An 11302-nucleotide genomic window follows, 5' to 3' on the forward strand; every position below is an offset into this window, starting at 1 on the left:
TAAGTTTAAAGTTATAACATAAGTTCAAATGTTTTCAAATAAAACATGACACGCAGCAATCCGTGTCCCACAACGACTCTCCTCCATGCAAGCTCCAGCTGAGTACCTATGGTCCTGCAAAGCATGTAGTAACGAGTCAACAACTAGTTGAGTGAGTTCACAGTTGGGTGTTCGTTTTAGTTGTTTCAAAAACAGTTTCCTTTGTCTGGCATCCTGCCGTGGGGGTTACCCCATAGTTTTAAAACGTGACTTGTTAATTTCCCAGTTACTCCGGCACTCCAGCCGTGGGGGCTACCCCATGTTAGTTATCAGGCATTTCGGCCGTGGGGGCTACCCCATGCGTACACTAGACTCGTTACCATATCGACTGCTGACTGTAGTCATGTTTATGTGCCCTGAAAACATCAATGTCTATCATCATTGACGTGCCCCAGATCCATTAGTTCACGCCCGTCCTCTGCGGCACGGTGTGAGGTTTGTCAGACCTAAATAGCGCTATCTAACTAATGACCCGCTCGCCATTGGCCCGGCGATTAAGTCGATACAAAAAGGAGGGACTTCGTGATAGAGTTTTAGTCTAGTACGAGTTATCCGTCCATCCGGACGAGGAATCACATTCCTGAGCCATAGCCGTCCTACCCAAGGAGGACGAGGAACCCACGTTCCTTAACCCCGTTCCCAACCCAGGGAATCCCATGCTTTGTAGAGGGTGTGAACTCACCTCGGTTTGCTCGGTAGTAACACAGAAGGGTCAATCAATTTGCAAGTAGTCAATCACGTCCTAACATAGATACCGCTTATAATCAGATTCAAACCAAGCAGTGCACATACAAGTAGCAATCACGGTGTAAAAGTTTAACAGATTCAGTTAACAGTAACACATATACAGTCCATAAGTTCAACCCAACTACTCAAGCCCAAATCATGCATCAACGGTTAACACAGAAAGCCCATAAGCCCGGCCCATTAATCGTAGGCCCATAAATACGTAAGCCCATTAAGTGTGGTTGCGAGTCGCAACAAGACTCGCAACTACACGGTCTCGGGTTGTGCTGCTTTTTGGTTGCGAGTCGTAACCGGATTCGCAACTGAGGTCTCGAGTTATGCTGTTTGTGTTGATCATAGGTGGTTGCGAGTCGCAACCACGGTTTCGGCTTGTCATGTTATGGTTGCGAGTCGTAACCTGATGTTCTCGACTCGCAACTGATGTCGCAACATGGAGATTTCGAGTCGCAACCAGGGGTCTCGACTCCCCAACAGTTGCTGATTCTGCACAGTTGTACTATCCAATAGAATTTGAATGTCATGCAACACAAATATTGTACTATCCACTAAAACATGTTTTGTTGTCTAACAATTCATGAAATCAGATTAAACAAGCAGAATTTCAAACATTCAAAGCACATTCAAGTTTGTTCTTCATGTTCTTCAACATTCAAACACATATTCATCATGTTCATAACATAATTAACCCTTATTCAACAAGATTATGTACACCCATCAAGATACAATTTACTAGCATGCATCCTAACATTCGGTTTCCATTTAATACCCAACCCCCCCCCCCCTCGTACAAACACCCCATTCTTCGGATCCTTTATTAACCCGATTACATAATAAATACAAACCGATTTCATGCCCCTTACAACTAGTGGTTCAATCTCCTTTAAACACAAGCATCATCCATCCGAAATCAAGCATGTTAACCGGTTCATTATTATCATACATGTAATATCATCCTTTTTGTCAACAATTACAACTTTCTATCAACCAACACTTATCATAACAATTAGCAAGCAAACAAAGTGTCAAAATCATCAATTCAAGCACAACACTTAACATGATTCACTAACCGGTTAGGAGGTATGAAGGGTGAACTCCAAATGTTGATTTCCAAGCTTGAATCCAAGGGCCAAGTGTGAGCCGATTACTTGGAGTGTGTTTGTGTTGCTTAGGGTTTTGTAGGAGAGAAGATAGGAGAGTGTGTGTGTGTTGTTCAACAAAAATGGCAAGCATGGTAACAAGTATGGTATATATATACTCCACAAGTGCAACCTAAGGGCTTTGCTAACCGGTTAAGAGGTCACGGCCCAAAGGCCCACTCGGTCACTATTCACTCGAGACCTCATGGTCTCGAGTCGGGTTCTTTGTTTTCGGGTTGGGTTCTCGGTTCACTTATAACACGTATATATATATATGCACACAAACAAGACACATATCGCATAAAAGGGTCACGTTTATCATTACGTTTAATCAGTTAACTAGTCACATAACGTACAAGTATGTTACATCAAGACACAACGAAGGTTCTAGATTTCGAGTTGTCACAATTATCACGCATCAATTAGAGTTTTACAACAGAAATATCCATCATCATACACATCCTAAACTGTACCATTGTTCTGTTCATCGTGCCCTTTTTCAGCATCCTCACGAAGAACCAGTTCTTCGTGGAATGTCTTTTCGGCGAAAGACCTTTACGGCGAAGAACTGTTGTTCGTCAATCATGAGTGTGACGAAGAACCCTAGTAGTTCTTCGTCGAGCTATGTTTTTCGTGGGGGAAAGTCTTTCGTCGCTGCACTTTGACAGTTACATAACTTCCTTCTGTGGTTTCCCCACTACTCTCGTAACATCAGTTAATAGATCCAACAACACAATTTAGCACATATAACATTCAGATTGAACTTATTGATATCCTTGACACTGGCATTAGGAACTTGAAGTTTATCATCATCATCCACAATTTGTCAACATCATGACCCTAATCCATGAGCATCCATTCATTCAATCATCATCAACATAACTCATTACGTGATCATCACAAGAATTCATCATTCAAACATCAATATTCAGTAGGATCGAATAACATAAACATCTTCTAACTATGAAACCCTAGTTCATCATCATAAGATCAAAACCGCACAATCAGATTCATTATATCCAATATATTACAACCTTTGTTATCATACCACTCTAATCATTTAGCAACCTACTAGCACTTGATCTGATATAATTAAGTCTACAAGCGAAACCCTAATTCATGCTCTAATTCATACACATCGATACACATAAACATGTAAACAAAACACCAATGAACGTATCTTAAATTAATGATGAACATACTAACCGAGTATGAGCATACGAGGGTTGATACTTCAAAGCGTAATGGTGTTCGGCAAGGGGGGAGGTTGTCGTCAATCCAAGAGAGGAGGAGAGGAGACTGCTAGGGTTTGCAACCTCTAATTATGATTATCAGATTATGGAAACCGCAGACAGGGTCATACGTAAACAACTGGGTGAGCTGGGCCTGGATTGGTGCGTAAACACTTGGGCCGAGACTGTTCCTGGCGAAGAACCCTCGTTGGCGAAACACTATACTTCGTCAAGTGTGTTAACGGCGAAGAACCTTCTTCGTCAAGAGTTGTTGTTGACGAAGGACGTTAGGATTTCGGGTTGTCACAAAGATGGTCGTGAGAATCTGGACCTGGCGTGCACAAGGAGCAACACATGAGATTGAAGTTCATATTTCTCGAGGAACACCATCCACTCATAACATCCTGCGTCTTTAGTTTCTTGTTTATAAGCAGCCACAAGACAAATGAATGACGAGGAATGGCTTGGGAAAACCAAACAATATTAGCCCATGGAACTATATTCTGATGTTGGCGAATCTCATCCCATACTATTGAAGTTCCATAATCCAATTCTGTGCCCGAACTGGATCTCTACATCACCTTATCCTGCATATTAGGATTCAAAGTAACAGCCCTCATGTTTTGCAAAACTGGGTATCGTTGTACCCATGTGTTCGGCCACCTCCATCCTCCAAATTCCCACAACTCCGAAACCTTGGTTTGCATACCAAAACCGGCATTAGCTATCATCCTAGGAGTAAGAAAGGAAATCAAAGGACAAGCATCATCCCATATATCAAACCACGCTAGAGTTTTATTACCATCACCAATTTTGGTCCATATATGCTTCCGAATGGTTGGGCGAAGTTGCAACAATTTCCTCCAGCTCCATGCCCCATTATTTTTTACCGGAACATCCCAGAAACTCCTGTCTCGTAAGCAATACAAATGAATCCATTTAACCCACAAGGATTCTCTACACGTTAAAATACTCCAAACATGAGCAACCATGAGAGCATTATTCATATCCAAGACCCTGCGTATACCCAAGCCCCCTTCTTGTTTCGACAAACACACTTTGCTCCACTTCACTTTTGCTTTTCCTCTGATACTATTACCCTGTGCCCAAAGAAAGCGTCGCATCTTTCTAAATTGCAAATCAAAGTTATGTTTTTGAACTAAATTAAATTGCAAATCAAAGTTAAGTTTTTGAAAACAGATTAAGAAGGTAGCGATCATCCCAAGTTTCAGGTTTTAAGCAATACTAATGTTCATGCTCACTAGACTGAACCACATAGACATGGCTCATGTTTGATTAAACGTTTGTGATGAAGAGGAACTAAGTACTCGGATTCCTAGAACGCGAGGTTGTTCCCTGATGACCAATTATCTAATATCCAACCCTAATCCCTCCCACGATATCTCGATTGCCAACGGCACCAAGAACGTATGGTTTAGAACTACGATCAAGCACAAATTAACACTTACAAATGCATATCCAAACACCATAACAGACTAAACAAAATACAAAGTTTATTATTCTAGAAATCAAGCATAAACAGAAGTATCTCAAGCAAACCTTACACTTAGGATGATCACCAATGAAATTAGTCACTCATAGTGTTGTGAATCACCATAACATCAAAAGTATTGTTCATAGGAATCAAACAAACAAACTTAATGTTTTCAATCTTCAAGAACACATAAGAACTCCCAATTTTCGTCTCTAAGCTGCTCCAAAACGTTCACAATGATTGGAATAATGAAAAGGCACCTATTATTGTCCATAAAAGAAGGAGTTACAAAATGTCTCGGCTGCCACCGTAACTTACGCTGGCCACCGTAAGTTACGGTGGCCTTAAAACTGCTACGCCCCAAACATTCTGCATTACGGTGGACTATTTTATCCTGGGGGCCACCGTAAATCACGGTAGGTACCGTAATTTACGGTGGGTGCTGGACTTGTTCCTTTTGTTCTTTAATCAGCAACCTTGAATATCCAAACCAACCGAACTCCTTCGAAAGCTGTGTTTCCACTCTTTTAAAGCCCCGTACGTACCTGAAACATGAGCAAACGTAGTCATCTAATTCTAGATAAATACCCGATTAAATGTAGGGTTTTAGTATCGTTTAATACACTTAAGGGTCGTACTATGGATTACCCGTCAGCGGGACAAAAGGTTATACAAGGGGCTAGGCCCCGGACATTACACGAACAAGGATACATATATATGTGTGGATAAAATACATATATGGTCGTTCGGATAATCAACCACCAACGTGTCTAAACAAACAAGGATTTTCAAACAAACGAAACAAGGATAAGTCTTAACAAGGTTATTGGTGAAAGACTTGTACATGAACAAAGAAGTAGACCATAAGTGCCTTCACGAAATTAGGACACTTGTAGGTCGGATAAAAATCAGGAAACATTGGATTGCTAGCATTTTAGCACGGAACACAAACTGTGACTTTCACAGCTCCTCTTTTAAATATTTTGTTTAAAACTAGGGGGAAATACATGTTATACAATGGTATGCTAGTTACGGATTGAAATCAACTAGATCTTGTGCGAATAAGTGTGTGCTTCAGTAGCCACTAATCACATTATAGACCGAGTGATGTGTGTCGGTGTGTATATAATTTAGATATATAATTAAGCACTTTTTACACCTTTAGCCAAGTTTTAAATTTATAAAACACGATATTCACTAACACTAAACACACATATGGGCAAGTGCACCCATCGTTGGACGTAGTATAGTGTTGGTAAGATACCGAGGTCGTCCAAGGACACAAGAGCTTTTAATACCGGTTTATCCTCAACGTCTAATCAAATCAAAAAGTTAGAAAAATGTTTTTAAACTAATAAAATAAAAACTAACTAAATGCTGAAAAATAAAAATAAAATAAAACAGATAGACAAGATGAATCACTTGGATCCGACTCGTGTATTAGTATAACCTTTGATTATTTTCGCACTTTTGCACTTGTTTAAGAGATTATCTTAATTATTGTAGTAGGCCCCTCTTTTGAAGGCGACGTTACCCTCAACCCAGTAGTTTGAGTCAGCAAGGATATAATCCTAAAGGGTTGGATTATTGGAATATAATGAATTAAGTTATTAATGCAAATTATGGTAGGCCCCGCTTTTGGCGGTGACGTTACCCTCGGCTAAGTAGTCTGAGTCAGCAGGAATACAGTCCTAAATAGCCGGATTATAGTATTAATAGTAGTTAACTTATGAGGGGTCAAAGAGTTTGGATCCCCGCCATCCAATACCTATGGGCATTGAAGGAGATCCTACTAAATTTGACCCAGGTCCCTTGCAGGACCTCTAAACGCTGAACAAAGGCAAGACCCTTACCAAACCGTTCCCTTAACCCCCGACCAGGTAGCCAACATACCTCCATATAGACCGTGGAGATATGAATGGTGAAAATCTTTTATTTTATATAGACAGTAAAATAATGCCAAGACACCACGGACAAATGATAAGGAAAGATCACCTTCAACATAAGCAACTAGTTATTAAAGTCATTAATACAAAACCAAATAAAAAGTGCAAAAGATTAAAAATAAAAAGTATTATACTAAACACTTGTCTTCACCAAGTGATGTAAGAGACTTAGGCAAACATGGCCTTGATTGTCAAGAACTCTTACTATCAATCTTGGATCCCGAGACGACTCACACACTCTACGATGGACAATGGATGATGGTGGTGGATGATGGTGTTATGGTGGTGGTGGGTGGTGGATGAAGTGTGAGAGAGGTGGTGTGCCAAGGGATGAGTTGGAATGAAACCAAGCACTCCTATTTATAGGCTGAACAGAAGGCTGGGCACGGCCCCGTGTCCGCTGGACACGCCCCCGTGCCCGTCTGACACTCTCTCTCTTCATTAATTGTAATTCGCAATTACAATTAATGCGCCTGCTGTACTTTCGCCACGCCCCCGTGCTCACTGGACACGGCCCCGTGGTGGGCAATAGAAGCTTCTTCAGGTTTGTCTTTTCTGCTGCTTCTTGGGCACGGCCCCGTGCTGGCTGAGCACAGGGCGTGTTCAGGCTTCTGTTTTCTCTTCTTTGCATGGGAGGATGCCGTTGAGGGTTCGGGCAGTCTACTTTTATTCCTTTTCTTGTATTTATGTTAGAATTAGCTGTCTTTTTGCTTCTTTTGTGAATTTGAGCTCATTTCATCCTGAAAATACAAAAGGAAGACAAAAACACTCTTTTTCCAACATTAGTACTTAAAAAGGGTTAGTTTTATGCCTTATTTGATGTAATTTATATGTTGCATTTTACACACATCAAATACCCCCACACTTGAACTTTTGCTTGTCCTCAAGCAAAACTCTTTAAATGTGGCTTACACTCCCAAATGGAATGGGTAGAAGAGAAGGTTTTTGGCTTGTCATAGAGTGTTGGGAATCCAAGATCTTTTTGGGTTTTATTTTTATTTATTTACAATCCTATTCGTTATGATTTATTTAGAACGTTTCATAGGATAAATTACTTATTTGGGCATAACATGCCTTTTTAAAATTTCATTTATATACAAGTTCACATACCTCACGGGAGAAATCACTCAACACTCGGCCGAAGGTGTATTTTTTTTTTGTGAATCACTCGAGAGCGGCATGGAACTTACGCCTTCCATAGGCTTGCCAAGCAATCAATCTTCCTCCTTTTTAACTTTATACCTTTGTAAATATCCAGAGGACTTTTTGGGTGAAGGGTTAGGCTTGGGCTAAAGGTGGGTGGTTGGGTTAGTGGTTAGTAAAAGGGCGAAAAAGCGTAAAAAGCGTCGGTTTTCGTAACGCATTTTGTTTTTAGTGACTTTTTATTTTGAAGTATTTCTCCAAACAAGCTTTTGTTTGTATAGCTTTGTTTGTTTTTAACTTCATCATCATTTTTTTTTGTCACATAAAAGAACGAGCTTGCGAAAAACCGAGCTTGTTACTAAAATAAAGGGTGAAAAAAAAATAAAAAGGGTTTTTGGTGGGTAAAAAGGGTTTAGGGTAAAGAAACGAAAGGTTTATGCTCAAAGGGGTTAACTAGGGGGATTTTGGGTAGGTGGTAAAAAAAAATAATGGTGTAGAAAGAAAAATGGTTAGTCCTAATGCCTCCATCATTTACTTACTTGGGTTTAAGTTGGTAAGGACCGGGAATGAATCGTCGTGGCAAGTTCTAGAGTTGTAAGAACCAAGCGGCTATTCACACAAGAAACGAAAAATGAGCATTTAGTCTAAAGATGTAAATTTGTATGCTCTATAAAGGCTCAAAACTCACTTTTGTGGGAATGGGTTTTTAATGTGATCAAGTATATATAATCAAATTTTAACTAGACTTGTTATGCCGTTTCATCATTTTCTTATCTTGGTTCTTGTTATCACGACGCTCTCGGTTGTAAATTTTATAAAAATATAACCTTATTAATCTTGGGATTCCTAACTTAAACTTCAGATAAGTAAAAAAATGAAAAATTTTTGAAAAAATTTGGGGTGTTTAGCGGCTCCAATAGAGTTTTGTGTAAGGCTTGTTGTTAGGACTTGCAAAATTTCAAAGTGTTAGCTTCCCCCCCCCACACTTAAATTACACATTGTCCTCAATGTGTCCCAAAAATAAATTTTTAGGTTGATTGGATGTGTAATGTGGTGTTAAAAAGCATAGATTTATGTTACTGGCAGTCTGGACACGGCCCCGTGGGGACCGGACACGGCCCCGTGTTCAGGTGCCAGTAACAAAAATTAAAGAAATGAGACAGAAGCCTGGACACGGGGGCGTGTCTGGTGAACACGGCCCGTGTCCAGTTACCTGAACTGGGCGTTTTTTTCTGCAGGTGGTTCAGCACGGGGCCGTGTTGGTTGAGCACGGCCCGTGTTGAGCCTTCTGTAATGGAGATTTGTGTCGGGTTGCTTCGTTCTTTGTGCATGGGGCCATTTTTCTCATTCCCTTTTTCATCCATTATCACCACGAGTGTGTTTTATTCCTGCAAATTAAAACTAAAAGATTAAACTAAACTAAGGATAGTTCCGCGGAATGCCTCCGTGGTGCGCCACGTTTATAAGGGTCCTTGGCTAGACCCAATGTGAGGTTATATATTTTCTGAATGGGATGCTTGGCGTCCCATGTTACACCGTCGGAGAGCAGCATCCAAGCTCGAATCAATAACCTTCATATAGTTGACCGGGTCGTCGTCCTCTATTCTCTTCCCAACTCCGAATTTTACTTCATCATCCCCATACCTCAAGGTGAGCGTTCCGTCATTCATATCTACCACCGCTTGTGCGGTGGCAAGAAATGGTCTCCCTAGTATGAGGGGGACCTCGGTGTCTTCCTCCATATCGAGTATGACAAAGTCGGCTGGATAGATGAATTTGCTTACCTTTACCAAGACATTTTCAGTGACACCTTGTGGGAATTTGACGGATCGATCAGCGAGTTGTATGCTCATTTTTGTAGGACTCGTGGTTCCCAGGCCGAGTCTTTTAAACATTGATGAAGGCATGAGGTTAATGCTAGCCCCAAGGTCGGCTAGGGCATTACGAACGGGGGACTCCCCTATTGAGCAGGGAATCGTGAAGCTTCCGGGATCGATTTTCTTTTGGGGAAGTTTATTGAGTACGAGGGCAGAGCATTCTTCGCCTAAATTGACTAATTGCAAATTTTCAATTTTCTTTTTATGAGTGAGGAAGTCCCTCATGAACTTAGAGTATTTGGGCATTTGGGTTAGGACCTCAATAAAAGGAATATTGACATGCAATTGCTTTAATAGACTTTCGAACTTCGCGAATTGCTCATTGGTCTTCTGACGAATTAACCTACCGGGGTATGGAACTCGAGGAGCTTTGGTAGGCTCTGGTGACGGAGGGGAGTTCCTTTCCTGCAGAGGTGTGGGTGTCGTTTCTTCTGTTGGCGGCGGCGCTTCTGCAGGCCCTACGGTGCGGTTTCGTAGCGTGATGAGGTGAACTTGCGCTTTTGGGTTTGTTTCGGTATTGCTAGGTAATGCGCCTTGCGGTCTCTCGGCAAAATTTTGAGCTATTTGATTTAATTGTTTTTCTATGTTTTGAATACTAGCTTGTTGATTTCTAAAATTTGATTCTAATTGTAGAAATCTTTCCGTGTTTTTCTTTTCAGTGTCGGAGATGAGGCGAGATACAGTATCTTCAAGCCTTTCTCGTCCACTTTGTTGTTGAGTGAAATTTTGTGACTCATTTCTTGGTTGTTGAAAGTTTGTTCGTTGGGTTTGTTGGTTACTACTATTGCCGGGTTCTCTCCAACCAAGGTTTGGGTGGTTTCGCCATCCTTGGTTGTAAGTTCCCGTTGGAGGACCCGATGGCCTAGGTCTATTATCAATGTAGTTTACCAATTCTTGTTGATCGTCTGTTTCTTTCATACAACTCCAATTTTCATGTGACCCACCACACCCTTCATAAGCCATAACCGAGACTGTTTTTGTCATTTCCAATTTTTTTATTTTTGAAGAAAGGGCCTCGATTTGGGCTTGTAAAGAAGTGCTTTCATCGACCTTATGGGCGCCCGGGGCAATAGATTTATTGCTCGGGGGGTGTGCCATTGAAAATTGGTCTGAGCAATTTCCTCAATTTGGTTATATATTTCATGCGGGCGTCGATTACCTAAAAGTCCCCCAGAGCTAGAATCAAGTGTCTGCCTTGTATGTGGTAACAATCCATTATAGAAAGTGGATACTTGTTGCCATATCGCAAGGCCGTGATGTGGACACTTGCGTAATAACTCCTTGAACCTTTCCCAAGTTTCATATAAGGATTCCCCGTCCTCTTGTGAATATGTATTAATTTCAGTCATTAATTTAGCCGTTTTAGCGGGAGGGAAATACTTATATAGAAATTTTTGGGCTAGTTCATCCCAGGTGTTTACCGATCCAGCTGGGAGGGCGTTGAGCCAAGCTTTTGCTCGGTCTTTTAGTGAGAAAGGAAACATTCGGAGGCGGATGGCGTCATTTGATGCTCCGTTGATCCGAAAGGTATCACATATTTCTAAGAAATTAGTAATATGTAGATGAGGATCCTCGTCCGCAAGCCCATGGAAGGTTGCGGAGTTTTGGAGCATTTGTATCAAATGCGGCCGAAGTTCGAAGTTATTAGCTTCAACATTCGGAGCATTGATAGCGGCGCCTAAGTTAC

The 11302-nt window shown here is 41.1% G+C and overlaps 1 non-coding gene across 1 annotated transcript; it reads left to right on the forward strand.

The window, feature by feature from the left end:
- The first annotated feature begins 10863 nt into the window (after positions 1-10863).
- Positions 10864-10970, forward strand: LOC118483434. The gene has a single exon (XR_004870722.1). It is a non-coding gene; the product is annotated as a small nucleolar RNA R71 (small nucleolar RNA).
- Positions 10971-11302: the final 332 nt, after the last annotated feature.

Source organism: Helianthus annuus, chromosome 10, assembly GCF_002127325.2.
Source record: "Helianthus annuus cultivar XRQ/B chromosome 10, HanXRQr2.0-SUNRISE, whole genome shotgun sequence".
NCBI lineage: Eukaryota > Viridiplantae > Streptophyta > Magnoliopsida > Asterales > Asteraceae > Helianthus > Helianthus annuus.